This window comes from Mustela nigripes, chromosome 3 (genome assembly GCF_022355385.1).
Source record: "Mustela nigripes isolate SB6536 chromosome 3, MUSNIG.SB6536, whole genome shotgun sequence".
Classification (NCBI taxonomy): Eukaryota; Metazoa; Chordata; class Mammalia; order Carnivora; family Mustelidae; genus Mustela; species Mustela nigripes.
This window is the reverse complement of record NC_081559.1, coordinates 52,622,323-52,646,437: the sequence shown is the minus strand read 5'-3', so window position 1 is coordinate 52,646,437 and position 24,115 is coordinate 52,622,323. Positions and strand designations below refer to the sequence as shown.

At 34.2% G+C, this 24,115-nt stretch overlaps 1 non-coding gene across 1 annotated transcript; it reads right to left on the bottom strand.

Annotated features, from left to right (window-relative positions):
* Positions 1–5,462: 5,462 nt before the first annotated feature.
* On the bottom strand, positions 5,463–5,566 carry LOC132014764 (U6 spliceosomal RNA). Its single transcript, XR_009403407.1, has one exon. It is a non-coding gene; the product is annotated as a U6 spliceosomal RNA (small nuclear RNA).
* Between the last annotated feature and the right edge of the window lie 18,549 nt (positions 5,567–24,115).

Sequence of the window (24,115 nt, the reverse complement as noted above, 5' to 3'; positions counted from 1 at the left end):
AGAGAGAAGCACGCTTCCTGCTGGGCAGAGAGCCCGATGCGGGGCTCGATACCTGGGATCATGACCTGAGCTGAAGGCAGAGGCTTAACCCACTGAGCCACCCAGGCGCCCCCAAAAGTAGGTTGTTTAAACAACTGTACCACCCAGGGGCCCAGCCAAAAGGGCAACTTTAAAAAAAATGCCTGTTAAAAAGTTTAATCATCATATAGAAGATGATCATGTTGTTTGGGAATGGGGTGTTAATGCCTCTCTTAGATTAATACATAAACAAAACATAGGAATGACTTACTGTTTAAGTGACTTTTACTATAGAAAGTGATATTCTGAGGAAATGAGGGGATTACATTTGATTACATAAAGTGATCAGTTTTATTTGGTGTAAAGATCCACAGTAAGATAGACTGCTATGTACACAAATCAAACTTGGTGTGATCACTGTTAGTGGGGAGGTTGAATTACCTTGTATTAAAAATAAGGGCATTGGAATTGGACTATGTCTATTTCAACTTTGGTTATGGCTCATTCTAACTCTGTACTAACTATGGGGAAGTTCCTTAAATTCTCTAAACCTCAATTTCTTCATGTATAGATTTGAATTAATGGGGTTGGCACGAGGATTAAAATAGATTGTGTGTATAAAACTGTTAGAACAGTGGCTGACATATGTAAGTGTCCAATATATGTTGGTATGGTAAGTGAGCTTTAACATGCTATAAGATAGAATGTTTCTATGTTCATCGTATAGAAATATTTTACAGGTATTGGTTGGAAATTAATGTTAGTTGTCTCTCTAAACATAAGTTCTCCCTCAAGGGGAAGCAACATTTCCCAGGGACCTCAGGAATAACTAAATCTATAAAGTGATCAAGCAGCCCATAAGCTAGGCTACAGTGGCAGCTGCTATATTTACTTGCTACATTTTCATAAATGTGTGAGACAATGAGCCCAAATGAAAAAACAAAGCTTATTACTTATGTAGCAGTTTTACAGATGCACACAGAAACCTGTGGTTGTACCCCAAAGTGAGGGCAAGGGAGTATTGCATACAGTTGAAACTAGGAATTGGGATGAGAAATGGTTTTGTGAAAATCTCCCATAAGATAGAAACTGTGGACAACAGTGGTTTATTAGGATGTCTGCCCTTGGAGACATCCTGAAGGCCATTCCACCAAAACTGAGGCCGGGCATTGCTTATGTGGTCTATGTGGTGACATATGAAGTGTCCTGGATGCCATAGTAGAACTATGGCCCTACAATGCTTATTAGATTAAGAAGAGGATGAAAAGCTGAGGAATACTCCTGGCCTGTTTCACCCTCTCTAAGAGTTTCCCAAGTTAGATGTCCACAGTTATAAACACAATATTCTGGTGACAGTGCTAAGAGATGGTATTTCCAGAGTGCTAAGTGATTGGTGAGGGATTTTACAGACTTTGTTAATTCATGTGCGTCATGGTCTCTCCTTCTCAGGGGCTGATATGGATGAAATCCAGGCAAGAACCAAGGTGTGGTAGACTGGAAAAATTATGGAGTGGATAGGTTACATAAGCTGTTGTTCAGAGTCTTAGGGAAAAACACATTGTTAGGTTTTCTCCAGATGTTGTGTGATTCTTTACACTGTTGTTTTTTTTTTTTTTAATTGGAAAAAGTTTATAATTGAAGATTAGGATTGTATCAGGACTCCTTTTATAATAGGTGTTAAGTTAGGACTTTTGATGCAACAAAATTTATCAGAGAATCTTAGCTATGAAAAATGCAATTTTACTCAGCATTGTCTCTCTGCATCTTTTTCTCTAGGATCTGAGATTATAGGAGTACATTGGGATTTGGAGAAAATTTTCACTGGGAGCATGAATACAGCAGAAGGAGATACCTCAAAAATGGAAAAAAGTCTCCATAGGATTGAGTATCTTTCCTTCTCAAAACACACATTCCATCAATATTAAGCACTTCAGTTTTCTGAAGTGCAAATTTTCATGTGCTTTTGTGCACACTACTCTTTCTGCTCAGAATGAACCTCTCTTCAAACTCTATAAATCTGATGAATACTTACTTGTCATTTAGAATTATCTTAAATTCATAAATACCTTCTTCTTCCCTACTTTCTCATCAGAGAACCCTCACTCTCCTGTGCCTTGTATATACTTCTGTTATTATGTTTACCACAGTAAACCATTTTATTTCTTTCTACATAGTTATTTGTGCTTATTAACCATAACATCTTTGAGCTCCAGTTCATGGTTCCTGATTTTGCATCCTTGGTGTAGGATTCCTTAAGTTTTTGTTCCATTGAATTGAATTGAGTTGAATTGAATTGAATTGAATTGAATTGAATTGAATTGAATTTATTGGTTGTATATTTCTCTATGAAACCATCCATACTCTTCCCTCATTTCCTTTTGACCTATGGCAGGTATTTGAGAGATGGACAAGTTTAAGGGCACAGTCTTTTTGAAATGGAGCAGAACAAAGTTAAATGAGCCACAAAGAGATCAATTCCTACCATTAGACCACAGAAGCCTAATACAAACCAATGAGCACACCATCTTGAGGGCTGTAATGAAGCTAGAAATACATATTCTCTTTCTTTGCTGTGGTTTGGCCTGTAAGAGATCTGTATTTCCAGACTTCCAGAAAACAGAAACTATTAAAATAAAGTAAATTCTTAATGGTAAAGTTATTCACACATTTAGTGGAGAAGGTAAAACTAATATGAATGAAATGTATTTTAAAGTCGTAGAACAATTCAAAAATTTAAGGAACTAGAGTAAGATTGAAAATAATTAAAATAATTTAAAATAATTAAAAACCTACTTCAAAGGAATTTCATAATACCTATATTTTCTCAATTTCATAGTAGAATCATTTAGTTTAAACTGCTTGTAAGTTTATACTATCCTTTAATTTGAATTAGTAATAAATTGGCCCCAAAAGTCAGATGAATAGTTTATGGACTTCCTTTGTTCTATGAGGTGCTTTCAAGGAAATATAATTATTTATTTATCAAGAAAGTAAACATTTATCTCATAATAGGGGCTTGGTGGAATAAAGATTTTGTGTTATATATTCTACTTAATAATATCTATTTAATATATTTTACTTTGCCACTGTAGAAATAAATACAAAGATGGAATTTTTCATTTGGGCTGGATAGTTTTTTCTCTGGTGGATCAAGTTTGGACTCAAGATAAATGGCCTAACAGATATTGTAGCCTTCTACAGATGTTTTCTGAACTTGTCAGATAATAATGATCACCAGGGATACTTGCTAGTGCATGCTGATTACCAGTTAAATTTGGTGCATTTATGTTGGACTTTGTGAACCTGCTTCTTTTAATGTGGAACCAGGTGATTCTTAGTTTTCAATACATGTGGACAAATGCATCTCTATACTACCACAATGAATGAAAAATTTGGAACTTTTGCAGGTGTTTTTGGTCATTAATCACCATCTTTCCCTTTGAGATATTTATTTTCCTCTCCAGATTCATCTTTCACCACTAATCTGTTTTCTAAGGATAAGTACTATTGTACAGCTTGCATGCTCCTTTTTTCTTTTGTCCATGATGTCTTCTGTGCTTTAAATCCGGGGGCCTATGCATTCCCTCACTTGGCTGACTACATTTGCCATCTGAGACTTAAATCTAGGTCCTTGAGGCATATTTCCTTGACATCCTGCGCCTTCCATCTACCGTGATGTGCAACATTCATCATAACACCCTTTTGTTTTAAATCTCCTCAACTAGACCATGAGATTCTTATGGTCAGGCAAATTACTCTTCATCTTCCCAGATGACCATAAATCTGATATCTACAAAAAAAAAATTAACAAAGGAATGAAGAGTACAAATTCTTTAGGTTTTATCTTTAGGCAAGTTTTATATTAATTAAGAGATCATTAACACAAAGACATTTAATTAACTAGTTTAAAAAGTATGGGGTGCCTGGCCGGCTCAGTAGGTTAAAGCTTCTGCCTTCGGCTCAGGTCATGATCCCAAGGTCCTAGGATTGAGCCCCACATCAGGCTCTCTGCTGAGCGGGGAGCCTGCTTCCCCCCTCTCTGACTCTGCCTGCCTCTCTGCCTGTTGGTGATCTCTGTCTGTCAAATAAATAAATAAAATCTTTACAAAAGAAAAGGTAATACACATGCATGTAAATAGTGTAAGGTAATGCAAATTAAAAGTAAATTTTACCATCTCCAGCTCATGATAGATAACCATTATTACTAGTTTCTTGTTTATATTTCTAGAAATGTTAATATATATAAAACATGCATATGTAGATATATATTTATTTCATAAATATTCATATATGCACAGTTATACAAATATCCCTAAATATATGTTTGTTTTGTGTATACTTTTATACAAAGAAAATACTGCATTTATATCTAAAAATACCATATTTATATCTAAAAATACTATATTTATATCTTGGAGAAAATTTCACATCAGCTTATATAAATCCACTTCATTTCTTTTATTGGCTCTCCTATTTTATGCACACATCATAATGTAGGTACTTAGACCCTTCCTACCAGATATTCAGGTTATTTTCATTTTTCTCATTACAAACAATACTGCAATGAATGTCCTTGCATATAAATCTTTGAGCAATTTTTCTTCACAATGGATTTCGGATAGATATTTCCAAATTAACCTCGAGAAAGACTATCACAATTTGTACTCCCCTAAAGAAGACAAGAATGTCTGTGTCTCTATACTCTCATTAACTTTGTATTATTCAGTTTATATATTCGGATGATCGCAGGAGTTTTAATTAGCATTTATTTACATATGAGTGAACAGGTGTGTTTGTGTGTGTATATTAAGGATTAGTATCTGAAGTACGTTGGTTCTATATTTTCTTTTATCTTAGATTCTATTATATCTCAATTTAACTCTGCTCTACAGCTCTCCCAAAGTTTATTTTTTTATGCTTTTGGTCACTACTTTTCTGTTCATTTCTGAAGCCCTACCTTTAATACCTTATCTTATTTTTTAAATATAAAATCTGTTCTTCAACATTTGCCTATTTGAAATAGTTGACAATTTAGGTTTATGATTCATATAATGTCAGTTTGCCAATTTTGCCATTATACCCACTCTAGAGCTCTGGGTTTTCACTACCTGCTCACCTAGAGTTAATAATGCTTATTACCTAGCCAACAAGTACAGAAAAAATCTTTTAAAGCTAAGAAAAGTTCTAAATGTGAGGTACATAAAGACTCTTTAGAGTGGAAGGCACAGGCTTCTAGTTATGGAATGAATAATTTATGGGGATGAAAGGCACAGCACTGGGAAAATAGTCAGTGGTCTTGTAGAGCGCTGTATGGTGACAGACAGTAGCTACACTCGTAGTGACCATAGCATAATGTATGGACTTACCAAGTCACTGTGTTGTACACCTGAAACTAATGGAGCATTGTGTGTCAGCGATAGTTCAATAAAAAATAATATTTATTTAAAAACGTGGCATGCTTCTTGATTTTGTGAATCATCCCTGCAGGGGGACCATGCAGATCTCTGTCTCGTTTTAATTTTATCATATGAGCTCCTGAAGAAAGCACTAGACTTAATTTTTCTGATCATAGAGTTGTCTATTCTGGTATAATTTGTGTATGTACACGAGCACTTGAATGTGTGTTCCAGTATTTAATTTAACTTGTCCTCCTACTTAAAGGCTTTATCTGTTGGAGCTGCACTTGAGGAAAAGCCCTGAAATGATCTGCATTCTAAGTTTTGTGTATGTTCTAAGCTTTAGCATATTTCATCTATCTTTATCCAATTCCAAAATAATAAGGGTAAACGGGAGATAACTTTTAGTTATTCTCAGGTTTTGGTAGTTTTTGAACACTGAGTGTCACAGGTATCTTAAAGTATTAGATCTGTTGCCATTTGATATCTCTTATCTCCATTATAAAGTTTAACATCTTGCTTTTTACCACCCTAGTTTTAAAAATGTATTTTAGAATTTTGTGTCTTAGAAGACTGATGCTCACACATAAAGAAATGTTTATGTCCTATAACCTTTTGCAGGGGTATCTCTTTCTCTCTCTTTCCATCTCTTTCTCTCTGTCTTCTTTTCCCTTTTCTCTCTCTCTCTCTCTCTCTCTCTCTCAGGAAGTCAGGAATAGAAAGCCAGAAGAGACAGGTAATTGACCTCTTGACCAAGTTGTTCTGTTTGGTGAGGTTGTACCACATTGCCCTTACGAGATTTACAGTAAAAGCCGAGCAGAGGTCTGGAGTAGAGGGACTAACCGTGTTAGGATCAAAGGCCTAATTGTTTGTTTTCTTGAAGTTAGGGTTATTGGCAGCTGCCATTACACCATCCGTGCTGCTGTCACCCAGCACAGCCAACCAGCATGCACTAATTGCAGTGGCCTTTTCATCAAGTAAGATCATCCCACTAAACACAAAGAGCTGTCTTTCCATTAGCACAGACAGTAGCCAGCTAGATCAGCTGGGCTCCTTGAGTATGATTGGACTGTCATATTGTTATGATTTGTTCAAGTTTAGAGCATTTAGCAGATACCCTTTGCACCTCTCTTTGTACCTGAATACTATAACCTGACTGCCCCTATCATTTAAGAGGGTACTATAGCTTTTCAAAGTTCAGCAACGCACAATTGCAGGCAGGCAACTGGTTTCTGACAAGAGATCAATACTGTCCTTCCAAACGCTGGAGTCAAGCTGCTGGGTCTGTCAGAGGGATGTGTGCTGTAATTGGATCATGGATGCTGCGAGTCATCTGAGCTTCCCTTCAGCACTGTCACAGCTGTCAGATGTCATCCCTTTGTACAGCTGTCACTGCAGGAGGGTTGGGGCTCTCTTTCCGTTCTAACCCAATGCAAATGTCCACTTAGCAGATGAATATTGAAGATATTAGACACTTCTTTATGCCTTTATGCAAAATAAAGATCTGTGTCATCTGTGAATTTCATGGAAATAAGTTGCAATTTATTCACTGTGAGAAAAGTGAAGTGAAGCCTGTAAAAATGAGAAATTATTTGGTTCAGGCTATTAAAAAAAGGAATATTTTACAGAATAAACAACAATATGCAGATCTTTTCCTTGAGATGGAAAAACTAATAGTGCGAAGTACTTAAATGGTCACCTTATATTTGGAAGATATTTAAAATTATGTATGCACCCTTTACTTCATCCATATTCTCAGAAAAGAGATAAATCTTGGATAGATTTAGGTTCATTTAGATCACTAAAATATCTTGGAAAATATAAGCCCAATATGTCTTAATGCATCAATATGATAAGATTAAAGGAATGTAGTTATATTTAGAATCAGGTCAAGGAGTCTTAAGAAAGTTGTTAAGACAGACAAGACAATCTCAATAAAATGAGTCTGAGGTTTTGGCCCCAAATAATTTTTTTTCTAAATTATTACAAAAGAAATAGAGGGACATGTCCATAGTGGGCAAAATAATTATATAACTAATGAGTGGCTTCTATCAATTTCAGTGACTTTTGCTTCTGTTTAAATTAAAAAGAATGTCCAAATAGAAAACCATTTTATTTCACTGTACTATACTCATAACACTCTGTTTTTAGGAAGTGATGAATGTTTAGCTTTGGAATTGTCTAACTTGAGTCAGGTACATCTTCAACATATAGAAAAAATAAAGAGATGTCACTGATGTGGCTTTGGCAATTATGGGTCCATGAATTTCCCTCAACTACTCCAGAACAGAGTATAATTTTCATTTTTTTTTCATCTTTTTTTTTTCTGCCTCTCTAAGCTGATGTCAGAATCATTTTTGGATGGCCGACAGAGTAATTTTTGATCTGGGTGGCTGACTTCCTTTTTCTTGAGGTCCAGACCACACACCACCTTCTCTGTCAAACAGGCAGCTTGCACTCGCCCTACTGACAGAGTAGCATGAACCCTATTTTCCAATATCTAACCTTAACGTCCTGTCATCTACCAGGGGAATTACACTGGGTCAGCCTCTCAAAATATCTGAATTTTTTGCCTCCATCTAGCACGATGGAGTGACCTCCCCTCATGTGACGTGGCTCAAGGTTTTTAGAGCCTAAAATTAGTGACTGCCCGAATCGAAACATATACATTTGGTCCATGTTGGGGGGTGTGGCAGTGGGAAGAAAGGGAGCCCACAACAAGCAAACACACCCACTGTTTTCATTTAAAAGATGAGGTGTTTGAAATGATAACATTCCCTAAGGAGGAAAAGAAGTCACATTTTCCTGCCTCAGTTAGCATTTTTCTTTCAATGGGATTTTACTTTTATAAGAAACAGGCTAGAATCCTATGAAAATTAAAATGTTTTACTCCAATGAAATGAATTATTTAGCAATCAACTCCTAGTTGACTATTGCTGGTACAGTAAAATGATCTCTAACAGTTACTTGGGCAGAAAATATAAGAATGAATGAAGTAAAAATTTTAAACTTAGTTTCTTAAGGTTATTCTTCTGTGATGATAACTGTGAACTTTACATGCAACTCTGGTGACTCAAGTAGGCACTCCTTTTTTTTTTTTTTTTTAAACATGGTTTATGGCTAATTACATCAGAGATCCAAAACACTCTTTTTTACATTTGCATTAATAAGGGTGTCACATGACCACATTGAAGTAGAAGTATACATCAAAGGTAGATTAAAGGTTGGTTAAGCATCAAACCATGTTCCATATGTAAATTTATAGCAATGATGTGCTGTAGAAAGATAGCTTACCCTCTATTTCTCTGCTACTAAATAAAATTAAAAATTCACAACTCTGGTTTATGGGATTTTAAATGAATTTGATCTCTCTTTTGGGCAGGGCAAATAAGTGTTTTGTGATGTATTATTTTATAAAAAAAAAAAAAAAGACCATCGTTCTGGCTCATTTAATTTTGCGAGTGAATGATCTAAGATTAACTACAGACTAGTCAGTGCAGTTTAAAAGCTGAAAGCAATTTTCAGCCATAGATGGTAATGCCACATTCAGTCCACAACCGAATGACTCTAAATGACTAAGCTTCGAGGTCTTTGTATATGACCACAGGGCCTGATAAAGCCATAGGAACACAGTAAAAGCACAAAAATAGTTCCAATTTATTTGGTGCCATCACCTTAATGAGATTAATACAGACGTGTTCATGTGCCTAATTGGTGATTTTGTTTTAACTAGTAATGAAGGATTAAAACTTCAGGCAACAGGCTGCTTACTGGAGAAGGGGATTTGAGGGGAAAAAGTTTTAATTATAAAAGGAAGTCGGTAAAGGATACCACAGCAGAGTTAATAATAATCCTTTAAAAAAAAATAAACTGATTAAAATCTGTACCCTGGATTGCTCTTGCCATTTGAGGAGAAAGCAGGATTTTATGAGCAGTACCACATACTGCTTTTATTTACCGATAGACCATTTGGCACACAAAAACCTATAGAACTGTTACTTCCGGTGAAAAATCCTAAGAATTGAAAAAGCATTGGCCCCCAGGCCACTGTGGGATTTTGGTTCTAATTTATTAGTATTGTGTTCTAATTTATTCTTTTAACAGTGACTACAATGGGATGACCTGTAGCTAGCTGTCCTAGGTCCCACAGCATCCCAGTAAACCAGAGCCCCTTTGGAGGAACGTCACCTATGACTTGCATCGGGATTGCCCTCCTCAAAGTCGAGTTGTAACCGTTTAAATGCTAACAGTCTTGAGCACGCTGCCAAAACACAAACACTCAGCCTATGTCATTAAAATTTAATTATAAGGGGGCAGCTGAGCCCCGTTGGAGTTTTGAATCTGAAAAATCTTGTTTAAAAAAAAAATAAAAAATGAAAGTACCAACCAAATCTATTAGCATCTGTCTCTACCAGCCCAGTGAACTCTATTTAAATAGAATTGCAGGTTTTATCAGAGTTCAACAGTATGTTCACAATCCTCACATTAAAACCTATTTTGATTATGGCTCCTCTGTCATAACCATGAGGTGGACCATTGTTTTATCTCGCTGGTGGCGGTGAGTGATCTAACTTGGGCCATGTGTATCTGCCCGCATGCTCTTTTTTTTTTTTTCCCCCTTTCAGCACAAAGAGTAAAATAAAGGAACTCTATCCCCACACTGCCAACGGAATAAAACAATATTATCTTAGCAATTATTCACACCCCCCTTCCCCAAAACTTGGCCCCAACGCTGACGGTCATTTTGATGAGGGAAAAAACCCTGAAATGCACGAATTTTGTCTTCGATGTTCTATTAAGAACCACTTTAAAAGGACTCTGGGTAGTGATATGGTGCAGTGTAAGATGCTACCTTCCCAGAGAATGAAGACAGAAATATATTTTACATTTCTTGTCAGATTGAACTTTAAGACATCCTGACTGCTTTCTCTATAATTTAAACATCACAGCCAAAATGGCAACATGCTTTGTTCAGTTCCAGTTGTGTGGAGTTTTAGTGCTTCATTGATTCAGAGGAAGTCTGAGGCTGGCACCCCGAGCCGGGCGTCAGAATCGCTCTCTCACTGCAGCATGTCAAGCCATTATATCTGGGACCAGAATGTCACCGTGGTCTCAATGGTTCGTCAGCTGAAGGATATGGTTAACAAATGTAAAACCAAACTTCAGAGGAGTTGGTTTTCTGTGCTAAGTGATCTGTATTCCCTCTGAATTTACTTTCCCCTAACCCCGTGAAATTAACAGTACTTTCTGACATTCGACCCCCTGACCTCACACATAATAAGAATTTAAAAAGCACCATGCATGAGTGTGTCTCTGTAATGCAAAACTGGAAAAAATGACCATGTCACAGTTTTATTATACAAAACCTTCTCAATCTCCATTGCATGCTTCATATATGAGCGCTCGGTTTAAAGTTATTATAAAGAAAAACACAATTTTAAGAGTAATAATTCACCGCTCGTGACTTTTATAGACAATAAATTGTAGCAAATACGTATTGCTACCAAAAAGCTTTGTACTCCATTAATGCAGATATTTACCAAGATAAGTGTTAAAAAGAGTCCGCTGGAAGACTCTGGTGGTTCAAAGGCAGGGGCGACCGGGGAGCCGGTTGCCAGGGGTGCAAGTGCAGGCACAATGTGTAGGTCTCGAGGTTTAAGAGGCAGAAGCCGGAAAGTGTTATGTGGAAATGATTTTGTGTTATCAGGCTCAGGGGATGACAGCATACAAGAGTAAGAACAAGGTGCTATGTGGCTTTTTCTTCACTGTGAAGTAAAGATTGGCAGCTGGAAGTAAGGCTTACAGACAGACCTGCACACAGGACCTCTTCACCTAGGACTCGTAATCACTACTCAAAGGAAAACGCATTTACCAGGGAAAAGCGGCTGTAGCCATCAGAAGTGTGCTTAAAACACCACTTAAATATCACTTTATACGCTATTACTTGCAAACTGTGGCTTCGTATTAAATTATACTTGCATAGGCTTTTGCTTAGGTGCTGATAATGCTTTTGAGGTTGCATTGGTGAAGAAGAATTTAGGCTGCTTTACAAGAGACGTGACCAGAATATTCCACGCAGCTGACAGTGACAGGGTGAAAAATTGCAGAACTGTACTTTCTTTCCCCATATAGATTGTAATTTTAATTGTCATTGTGGCCCTTCTGTTTTAATTATGGGACTTCTTTGATATATACCAGGACATCGTATTGAATGAAAATATGGTGCTATAATAGTCTCTTTATAATTAATGACCACATGTAGATCTTGGTGCATAAAAGGGAAGGAATAAATGAACAATTTATTTAACTAGGTTTTGGATTTCTTTCTGTCTTCCAGTGAATATAAAATGATCGTAGGGCTTCTGAGAATGTTTGATGTAAGAACCTCACAGAATATCTAATAAAATTACTTTAGGCTAGATTACAAAACATATTATGTTTTAAAATGTTCTGCCCACAGATGGTAAAATTGTTCTATTTACCATATTATTCTTTTAACATTTTATCTCAAACAAAGGATCTTCTAAATTTATCTGCAAGTGTATTTTAAATGTGGCTTCTTAAACAGATTTTACTTGTGATATAATTAATTTTTACAGGTAAAATGAGGGTTCAGGAAAGAGACTTTCGGAGCTTGATTTATCAAATTGAAACAAAAAAAAAATCTCCCTGAACTTTTGCTTTCAAAATACAATAGATCTGTGCTGCATTTTTTTTTTTTTTTTCTGGAAGGAAGAATACATTTTTCTCAGTTCCCACCACTAAACAGAAACTGTTTTTCTACAAATCAAAAATAAGTAGTCTATTCCTAGGCGATTTAAAACCCTTAAAATCTGTGAAGAGGACAGGGAAATTCAAAAAAGGCTTAACATTGTGCTCAAACTCTCACATAACATAACAAGCTTACCATATAGGATACTGCAACATAAATATGCTGGGCTCATATACATTTCAAGAGAGCCAGACCTCTGTGGATTTCTGGAAAGCAGACCTATTTGTCCAGAGTCTGTCACTGTAGAACAGGAAAATACCCCCTGACAAGCTTCTGCTAATTTTCTTGTGGCATGGAGTTCTGTGCATACATTCTCTACAGTATGACTGCAGTTCAATTGCAGAGCAGGATGAAATTGGATCGGCAGGGACAGAGACTACCCTGGGGTCAGCTGTGACCATGCCACTTCCATGTGATGTCTAGTTGGGGTGATGGTGTGTAAATAAACGTAGAGAATTGCAAATCTTGTCATGGCCACGCAGAACAGCTCAAGCATTTAAAGATGGTTGCCCGCAAACCTAACTGGAAGGTGGTTGCTCGGTGTGGTGGCTGAGGAAATACTCAATCCTCCGCCCGAGTCGCCGTCCCGTCTTGACATTCAGAAAGTACTGACCCAGCATTATGTTGCTGAAGGGATTAATCACTAAATTGTTTTTCACTGTGGTGGAAAGTAAAGAAACAAACTAAGCATGTTTGAATTTGGTGCTTTTAAAGCTATTATACGGATAAAAAGATACTTTTTATTTATATTATCCTACTTTGATTTATTTGTTTTTTTTAAACGAGTGAAGCATCTTAATGTCCTACTGCTTACTGAATTTAGCGCATTAAAGTTCCATGAGTTCTTGTCATTATTGTGAACTTTCCTAATGTTAGAAAATAAAATATTATAGAATTCACATTTTCTGCTTATGAATCTAATTTTATTTAAATACTACTTACAGAACTCATTAAAATATACTTAGGTTTTCCTACCTTCAACCAATAAGATGTATTTTTTACCAGTTTTGCATTTATACATATCTGTTTTTCTGTTACTTTTCCCACATGACAATTACCTTTCATTACAAATTTATAAAATCATTTACATTTTAGCAGTTTAAATGTTTCTGCTGACATTTTGTAACTATTACCCTCTTCTAGAATGGCATATGTTCAGGCAGTTAATAAAAAATTAAATGGAATAGCACTAGACAAGGTGAAGCTTTGTATCAGGGTGTTCTTCACATTTCTGAAAATACCATCTTTGTGTTGCAAACTGTGAAGTGAGGTTAGGGCTGTGCCAATATGTGTATTTGTCACAACTGTCACAGGGACCGCGAACTAGCCAATCACGCAGCCCTTAATTAGACAGTTATATTTTGCTTTTTAGAAATTGTCCTCATGTAAAATGGTGTCTATGATTCAAGAGAGGTGCTGAGAGTTAAGAGGGCAAAGAATGCCAGCAGAAAAACACTTTAATTTTTTAAAGAAGACTTATTAACTGCTGCATGGTATTTTAAATATAGAAATGAAAAGATTCAATGCAAAAGAAATTGTATAAATTTAGCAGGGAAGAAGGGTATTAGAAGGATTTTTGTAATAGCAAGAGGCTGAATTAAACAGCACCATGGTATAGTTTGTTGTCATATGGATTTTGAAATTACAAATTTAAAAATGCAGAAAATAAGCATTCGAATAGTAAATAGATCATAGATGTTTTAAAACATCTTTATATCTGTTCACAATTAGGACATTGACTTCACTGGAAAATTTCATTTAAATTGTTTGTGACAGAAGGTAAATTATGTATCTTTGTCAGAGCTTATTTATGCTTTTGTATTTTTTGAATTCTAGAAACATCTATATAGCATAATTTTATATTTAAAAAATGAAATCAGGTTTCTTCCTTCTCAAAATAAAAGGTATTTAACACCTTGCCTTATTTGAAAACACGCTTTTAACTTTTATAATATATGTATACACAATTATAAAGTTTCATAGAGAATGAAGCAGACAAAAATATATCAGTAAAATTGTGCCAGTGTCATAATTGTATCTTTATATGTATTTTCCTTGTCTCTAAAAATACACACTAATATACCTTTTTAATGTTCTTATCTCCATCCATTTTTACATTTTGAAGATTGGAAACTGAAATTACATTTAACTTTTAAGTAATAAATCACCAAGATACTTGGTAATGTTTGCCAGCAATATTGCCTTTGGATAAAAATGTGATGAATTTTATAATCTTGCATATAAGTAAAAGTAAATCAGAATGATTTAAAAAATATTGTAAAACTTATTATAACCTTTTTCTTTTATATGATTTCTGAGTTCTTAAAGTTTTTAAGCTAATTCCAAGCAGAGCAGAAACATTTTGAATTCCTGGAACCTGAGGGTGTGAGTTTCTAAAAAAAATCCAATAAATGAAAGCGACACTACATCACAAAGAGCCCTTTTTAAGATATTAATTATAAAGCCCAATTTAGATAAAAGAAATATGGCTTATTGGTTGTTGTTGTTGTTTTTTTTTTAATAGTGAAAATTTCATGTATTTTATGAGCCAAAAAAAGTCTAATTTGGGGTAACTTGCATGGTTCATCCCATTTTAAATCTTTATTCAATAGGCATATCATAGAAGTTTTAACAGTCATAGCAGATTAACCTTGCCTGTGCTTTTGGAGGCTAGTCATCTGATGAATTTACATGCAGCTGGATGAAAATGCTATTTGGAGAGAGATTGAGAGTTTATTTGATTAAATCCCTTTCTCCACTACCTTGACCTCTTTCTTGTGAAATAATCAGAACTGTTTAGCAAGAATATTCAGGCATTAATAATGAATTGCTTTTGAGCTGGTTTCTTCTGCATGCAACAAACCCATTGATGTCTCTGCTTTTTTTTTTTTCTTTTTTTCTTTTTTTAATAGTGCTTTATTTAATGAGTACTATGCTTCAAAACAGAAACATATCTTTGAGGAGTTTTGTTTTGTAATATGTGGGCCATTTGGCTGTTTGTAGTACTAATTGCTGTGGTTTTATCTTCCTCTTCTTCCAAAGATGGTCTCCCTACAATCTGTATAAAGATGGGATGTGTTAGGCCAGGACAAATGCTTCAGTGTGATTGGATTGCAGTTACACGGTTTATCCTCACCAACTATAAGGATGATCTGGAGAGTTCACAGAATACTAGAAGCTTAAAGAGTAACATAGTTCATGATTCCGTTGTTAGTATATTTATATACTTTGCCTCCAGAGATCCACAGTTTCTAACAGTTTTGTTACTCATTTGAATCAGTTCACAGTTGTTTCCCTGAGCAATTATTAGATCATATTTCATAGAATCTTTTATTTTTAAGGGACTTTAGAGATTGTTTGGTACAAGCTATTTTTTTTTAGAGAAAGAAAATTACCTGCAAGATTAAATTAATTTCCCATCTTGTACAGCAAGGTACAGACAGATCTGGGTTGATTCCAAATCCACTCCAGGCCAGGAAAAAGCAGGGCAAGATGTGACTATTGTCCTCATCTACTTAAAATACAGTTGAAAGACAAGATACATCTAAAAACTAGTCAGCAATTAATACTAGTTACAGATGAATGAAATAGGGGCTTCTTTCCCTGAAAGTTGAAAGGCAGAATTTACCTCCTTCACAGCTCCTTGGAGTATTACTGGATGAATCCCAGGCTTTATTTGGCAAAAATAGCATTGGTCAGCATTTGGAAGCTAAGATAGCTTTCAAAAGTGTCATTCTGCCATGAAGTACCGGGAGCAAGTGGAAATCTTCAAAAGTACACTGCTTATCACTCCTGGTATATTTAGTGCTCTCGACAGTTAAATTATTCGGCAGGTAGTGTATTTGCTGCATACATACCCTATTGCACTGTCATCCATTATAAAGCTACAGTATCTTGTCTTCATACTAAATTAAGCTTCATTATAATTTGTTTCTTAATAACATGCACTTCACTGTAATATGTAAAATGCTTGGCTTTCATGAACAACTCTATGGAAAAGCTGTACAGTATCTCATTTGCATTTAGAAATTACATTACGATATACTAAGCTGCAGAAAATCTAATCTAACAATTTAAAATAATAATTTCTAGGGCTTTACAAGGAGGATACAAGTCAGATTACAATAACACATTGTACTATTTCTCTGTTGAGTAAAACAGAATTGGTTCATTATTTTTTTAACCTCAAAAGTACCCAAGAAGGATTTAATTCTTTAATAATGAGAATAGCATTATATTGAGAGGGGAAGACCATTTAGATTGCTCATAGATGGGCAAAATTTGTCTTACTTAATCATAAATTAGTCATTTAAAAAATATAACATCACTAATATGCTAAGTTTAGAGAATAGGTTTTATGAGACTCAAAAGATGTGATAGCAATCCTATTATACAGACTATATGGCTTATTTTCAAAAACTTTGTATTCTTAATTATGAAGTAACACATAATTCAAAAATTAATCTTCAAAAGTAATAGAAAACATATAAAATAAAGTTAATTTTTATAGTCCGATCTAAATATACCTACTCTAAAACTTTTGTTATGTTTTTGATGTTTAGGAACCTATAAAGAGCATACAATGTCACAAACTGGATGGATTTGAGGGTAATGTTTTTAATATTGATACATATATGTTAGAGTCCTGAAAAATATGAAATTTTTAAAAATAAATACTTGAGCACCAAGTATATAACTTACTCTCAAGTATGCTGGAAAACACAGTCTTCTTGCCACCAAGTATTTTATGATGTATATTAAAAGTAGTATTTTTATGTATTAATTTTAATACAAGAATAAAATTAGTGGCATAAAAGAATAAAAGCCTCAGCACTTAAGGAAAGAAACCATATTTAAGAGAGAATCAGAAAATGCTTGATAGAGAAAGTTTTATTTTAGATGAGGATGAAGTTAAATTCAATGAAACCCAACGAGCATTCATTATCGTCCACTGTAATATGACCTCTGCTCTGAAGGAACTTGCCATCTCGTTGAAGAAGACATTGGAAGGAGCAACCAATTCTATTGAGCAATTCGGGAAAGCTTCATGAAAGAAATCACATTTGACCACGTTTTTAATTAAGAGGTAAGTGGGTGGAGGAGGAACCCTTCTGGAATAATGAAGAGTATAAGAAAAGAAAAAGTTTTAGGGTGTGAAAGGGCAAATATCTCTGGTTAATCACGAGAAGGGGGAGCCTTGTGACAAGTGATGGGACAAAATAGGAACAGAGAGTGAGGCCCCTTACCAGCAGTGACAACAAATGTCCCAACTTCTCTTCTTTTTCATTCACTTTTTTTTTCCTTTGCCTCTCATTTTTTTCTTTATCTTTTTGAAAGGTAACCTTAGCAGTTCTGTAAAACTGGGAGAGTAAAGAGAAATAGTTAAATTTTGTTGCAGATCAAGACAAAGTCAGCTTCTCCAGATAAGCTGAGAATTATCTTAACTTCTGAAATAATGTGTTGCTGATAATATTTGTGTTTAAAAATTTCTAGTGCATTTCTGACTCAATTTCCATTTTAGAAGACTATAATATGAAGAGAGATTGTAAGTAGAAATTTAAATGACAATCCTTGCAGCTAAGAAAATAAACTTTTCTGTTTTCAAATTATGCAAATTTATTATAAACAAATTAAATTCCTGGGTTATTGCTCAGCCTTCTCTCTGCTTTATTCCATAAACAAAACTTCATTGAGTTATTGAGTAAGAAGTGAGTAGATTCCTTTTATAAGGCTTGAGTCTTGGGGTCCTCCTGCATAATACTAAACAAATCAGAAGACATGTATCAATTGTTATCAGTTTTCTTTGTATCAAATAAGAAAAACCATAGCAAATGAAATTAATTTTATTCAAATTTATATCTTAAAAAGAACTGTTTTTTTTGTTTTGTCTGCTTGTTTCTTTTGTAAATAAGCTTTATTTAGAATTTAAAATCAGTAAAATTTGCCAATTTTTAAAAATATTTAAAAGAATGATATTTATTCTAAATATACATCATATGTGTGCCAGAGACAAATATTTACAATTTAAAGCCGTGTCTTTTTATCACTCAGAAAATCTGAGATACACCTTTATTATGGAACTAGATAACGTTCTAGAGTGACTCTAGAACAATTATATTGGGAGATATTATGCTTTTGCTACTTATTATTTTGTATTAGTTCAATATTCCTTTTCTGGATAGTCCGCAAGACTAACAGTAATCAGAGGATGTAACCAAGGAACTAATGTAAAAGAAAAAGAGATAAAAGAGAAATATATACATAACCAACAATGTCAATTTATTTCTTAATTCTAAATACTATAATGCCAAGTGAACTTTGACTTTAAGCCTAAATTCTAATGAAGGCTGAAACTGAATAAATAATTACATCAGCAAACAAAGTAGAAGGTCAATTAAAAATGGGATAAAGTTTCTAATGCTCAAAATATTTAGATGTTTAGAAGAAAGTTTTCTCTCTATTTTGTGCAACTAAGATAAGGCTCGCATGATATTTTAGTACATTGCTTTATCTAAAAACTGGACTCTGACTATATCCTAGAAATTTAACTATTTTTCTAAAAATTCAAAATGGAATTAAAAAAAAAAAAACACAAAAAAACTCCATTGTCTAAACCAAACAGCCTTTCTAGTATCATACAACCTGGTTGATCAGCATAGTCTTCATATCATCAACTTTCAATAAAGTTACTGGAAATTCACATTCAGTTCCACATATTTTGCTTTATGATAAAAGGTATGCAACATAGACAGTAACCCTCTTATAGGAAGGGGTTTGGAGGTTAGAATCAACAGCAAAGATAAAGGCCATGTTTTTTTTTCCCCCATTTTTATTTATTTTATTTTATTTTTTTAATTTTTTATTTTTTATAAACATATATTTTTATCCCCAGGGGTACAGGTCTGTGAATCACCAGGTTTACACACTTCACAGCACTCACCAAAGCACATACCCTCCCAATGTCCATAATCCCACCCCCTTCTCCCAAACCCCCTCCCCCCAGCAACCCTCAGTTTGTTTTGTGAGATTAAGAGTCACTTATGGTTTGTCTCCCTTCCAATCCCATCTTGTTTCATTTATTCTTCTCCTACCCACTTAAGCCATGTTTTTAAAACTGAGTTTGCCCTGAGAAAGCTGTCACGTAAGAAGCATATAAGTTCATTGCTTTAGTGTTCACTCCTCATTTTTCCTAGAAAGCTTTCATTGTGCAGAGCAAAACATGTCAGGCTTCAAATGATCAACATATCCTCTCAGTTGGAAGAATTTCATCCTTAGTTTGTGGCTCCTTCTCATTTCCATTAAGTTTCAGTGTCTCTCGGAAGTTTTAGGTTTCATTCCTTGGCTACCTCAGCTAAAAAGTCTTTAAGTTTCTTTCCCAGGTTTTCTGTGCTTTCCTTAAGACAATAACCACATTCCACAATGAAAAGGGGTGGAATCTCCTAAGATGATCTCAGTCATAGGTTGGTCATGGGACCTGGTCAAGGAAGAAGTAGTAGGGAAAAATGATGCATCCAAGACAATTCCGAGATATTGGGAAGTTAGTGGTCCTACTACAGAATTAGGAAATCAAGAAGAGAGCATATTTGAGAAAAACAGTAAATTCGATTTTACTTTGAAACTTAGACTTAAATGATTCACTAAATTCATGACAACAGTTTTGGCACAGTGGTGAGAAGAAACCCACCTTTCAGGAGCGTAAAAGTCGGTAGATAGTGAGATACTAGCAATCATAAATATTTGATAATAACAACAAACCAAAGATAAGATTACCTCTAGAGAAGGAAAAAGGAAGGCATTTTCCAAGGAGGAGAAATCATGCCTAGGATTAAAGCCTGTAGGGAAATGAAGGATGATGAAATTCAAATGAAAGAAACATCACTTTCTTGAATAAAGAAAGAGAATAAAGGCAAAGAAAAAAAGTTGGGGTGCTGAAATGAAAGTGGATGCTCAAAGCAGATAAACTCCATCTTCTCATGAAATAATAGTCAACCAATCTGCACAAAGTAAATCAGTTATTCTCTTGATCAAGGTGCAGACTCTTTCACAGAGCTACAATTAGGAAACATATTGAAATTCCCACCCCTCTCCACCACACACACGTACACACACACACACACACACACACACTCCCCCCAAAAAAAGAGGAAAGAAAAAAAGTGAAAAGATACCTGAGACATAGTAAGAGCCTGATTATGGTTTTGTAGAATTATTTTACATTTATACTTGCAAAATACCCTATTAGAGTGGGTTTACATTTTCTAATTGGTTCCTCCATTTATAGATGTTTTTCTTTATTATAAAATTTTAAACACTGTTTCAGGATAAATGTTTTAGAAGCTATCCTGGGCCAACTTTGTGAAAATTTTCCTTACCATAAACTGAAACTTTCTCTGTACCTTTGGTGCTAATTTATCAGAAGAAAACCTACTCCCTCATTAGTACTGCTTATCAAAACCAGCACATCCTTCTTTGGTTTCAAGACTGCAGACTATACATTTTTTTAAAATACATTTTCTAAAATTTTTTGAAAATTCTTAATATTATTGAATTTTTTTCATCAACAAAGAAAAAAATACACATTATTTTGACTCAGAGAACTGTGCATATATGTAGAAATAACTTATGGCACAAATAATGATATGAACAATTACAAATAAAGATCTATTATTGCATGACTTATTTTTTGTTTTGTACATATTTATATGAAAACTATTTTGTTTTGATTGAACTCTATACTATCAATTTAGATGAATCTATACTAATATTTCTGAAGATAGAGTGTCATGAGGATAACATAAAGGCAAAGATTCAGGAATAGAAATCAAAAAGACTTTGAGAGAAATATTGAAATATTTTTATTTTTTGGAATTTTTATTCTTGATATTGTGATAAAATAGATTGCATATTAATCTCCATGAGTAAATTTCTCTCTGATGGTGGTTACAAATGGGTATTTCTTTCCTCATTGCTTTTTTTCCAGAACATAAAAAAATGATTGGAATATAACTTTTTATGGTTGATAACCTGGCTTTATCAGCTTTTTTTCAATGTTATAGAATAAGTCCCTATGTTTATGACCATTTCCTTTATTGTGATATTATTATGACCTATATTAATTAAAAAGAAAATATTCTTCATTAAGTTATACTCCTCATACCATGTCTAGAAAAGGTTAATTTACTTAAACAATATGATAATATTATTCTCCATAGATTGCTTTCTTTATTGACCATCATGTAGATCCACTAGTTATTGATATACATGATCAAATGTGGGAACATTCTAATGTTATAGAACTGCTTTTCTTTGAGATTAAATGTACCTCAGAAAATAACCCTCAGAGAATATAAGAGTATGTATAATGTCAATTATACTTCAATATCAAAAATTAAGAAAAAGAAGTTGTATATAAAAATTCTCGTGTAATATTAGATTTGAAATCATTGTAACTGGCATAGAAATGTTGACAAAACTACAAAGCTACCCACTGGTTGAGTCAATAAAACAGTTCATACCCAGTATTCAGTCCATTTTCTATATTAAAGTTAGTCTAATATTAATGAAAATTGCAACAGAGAGAATTGCATTAGTTTCTGACAAGATTATAGACTGCAAAAGGAAATTTACAATCCCTTGTCATAGCCCGGGCCAATTCAGAATCCAGATACCCTCTGTCTTGTCAGAGGTTTTACCGTAGGCCATATATACCCTTCCCGCCTGCCACATTTGCAGTAGGAATTTTCAGAACAGATTTATTAGTACTTCAACAGCTCCCACACTGGTATAGTCTACACTGATTATTTAAAACACTGATTATCTAAAGCATTATCAGAACTCTTTGAAGAAATTAACCATTACTGGGGTGAATTTTCCCTCCTTTCCTTCTTTCTCCTCCCTTTACCGGGAGAGGGAGTAAATGGAGCACTGGATCTCTTATGCTTTCCTCTTCAAAAAAAATATAAAAAAAAATGAAACCACTGCACCCAGAAAATTTAGGGTGATTCTAGAAAAATAATATTGGGATGGTGATTCTTTTTGTGTTTCAGAAATACAAACTTAATCTGAAGTTTTCTCTTCTTTAGAGTACTAGGAATTTAATGCATATTCAAATGTCTGATTAGTTCTATCATGTTATAGAAACTTGAGTCATTCATTTGATTTAGATTCTCTCACATTTTCTTCTCTTTCTCTGTATTTTTTCTTCACTTATCAATGGTCTTTTTGAATATATCTAGTCCAAAACTAAAATTTTTAAATTCCATATAGCAATTGCAACTTTAGTTTCTCTTATATTTTTGAGATGTAAAATGAAATTTTCATTAATTCTTCTAATTGTGGGTTGATATTGCTTAAAATGACCTCAAATATACTTACTGTATGCTAAGGATTGCTCTAGATTCTTTGTATAAATAATTGCTCTAATTGTAAGAACAAACCTATGCATTATTCTTTGTACCATTATTCCATTTTTCCAGATGGGATATTGTGACACAGAGAGTTTATGTGACTTGCTCTAGATCTAGTTGATGGTAAAAACACAAATTTTAAATTGTGTAGCTTCCAGTTTCCACACTTAGCCATGGGCATGGTGGCTTATCATAAAGTAGGAGTTTCTAGGGTCAGAGTCAAAACTTTATTCCCAAATCAGAACAACTATTTTGTCTTTTTGTAAAATTCATCCTTATGCATAGTGGTTATGGAATACAATTTTAATGGGGCTTTTTAGAAAAAGACCATCAACTTTGAAGTCAGGTAAAATAAGCTTGAAGTCTTATTTTTATGGTTAGCTTGTTGTATGGCTGATTTGGATTATTTTATTTAATTTCTCTAATCTTATTTCTTCAGGAGTACTAAGATTAAAATAGTTACCTAAATAAAGCAACTAGCTCAGAGCCTAGTTTACTGTTGACTTCCTTTCCTTTTTTTTACAAGAAAAAAAATAATCTATTTTCTTTTATCTTCTGCTATTCCATGTGGGTGAAGCCTGAAGGAATAGATAATTTGTACCCTTCAGTCTAGTTTACAGAGGAATTGGGCATCTTATATACCCATTTGCAATACCTAAGCATTTAAGCATGCTAGTTTTCTGTCTATTAATTAATTAGATTGTGTCGTAATAGAAACCTTCAACCCCTCACTCCTCCACAGTATCTTACTCTGCTGTTCACAAACGAGCATCTTGTTTTATTGATTTCACTAGAGCCACACAAGGAAGAGGGAGAAACACTCCACCATTTCACAAACAATCACTGCTTGCCAAACCATATTTTGCATTAAATTTGCTCTTCTTTTATGGGGAATATAAGTAGCAGGGGATCAAGTTCCATGTGCTTTGTGAAATGCCTAAATAAACTCATTTAAAACTGGAGATTATGTCTATTGATAAAACACTCTTGTGAATATTTCATGGAAAGCTGGGCCACATTTTTTTTTTTCTTAAGTCATTTGCCTTTTCCGATAGATCTTAATGAAACCTATGGAACTTTTGAGAATGAAGAAAAGTCCTATTGCACACTGGGAGGACATTTTGAATAGTAATATATGTGATCATTTGGAAGGAGTATAATATCTGCTATTTATCGGGACTTTGTTTCATGTGTCACTTTGAGGTACTAAGGCTACATATAGTACAATATGCTGAATGTTATTAACAATGAGCCTCAATATAAGAAAGGTACTTTCTATCTTGTTAATAGGACAGAAGATTCAGGTAAAGCTGAACTTACTGACAGTAAAAATAGATGAATGGAAAGAGTAAGCCAGTTATATAGCTGATTTTTATTTAATACTTTCTGAAGTATTTCTCAAAAATGAAATGTATTTGGAATGGAAATGCTGCTTTGCTAACCATTTGTGTACTGGCCTAAAGTTATTCAACTATCTGCATGCATTTTGAAAGTAGTTGAATTGCATTTAAATTCAGGCTAGT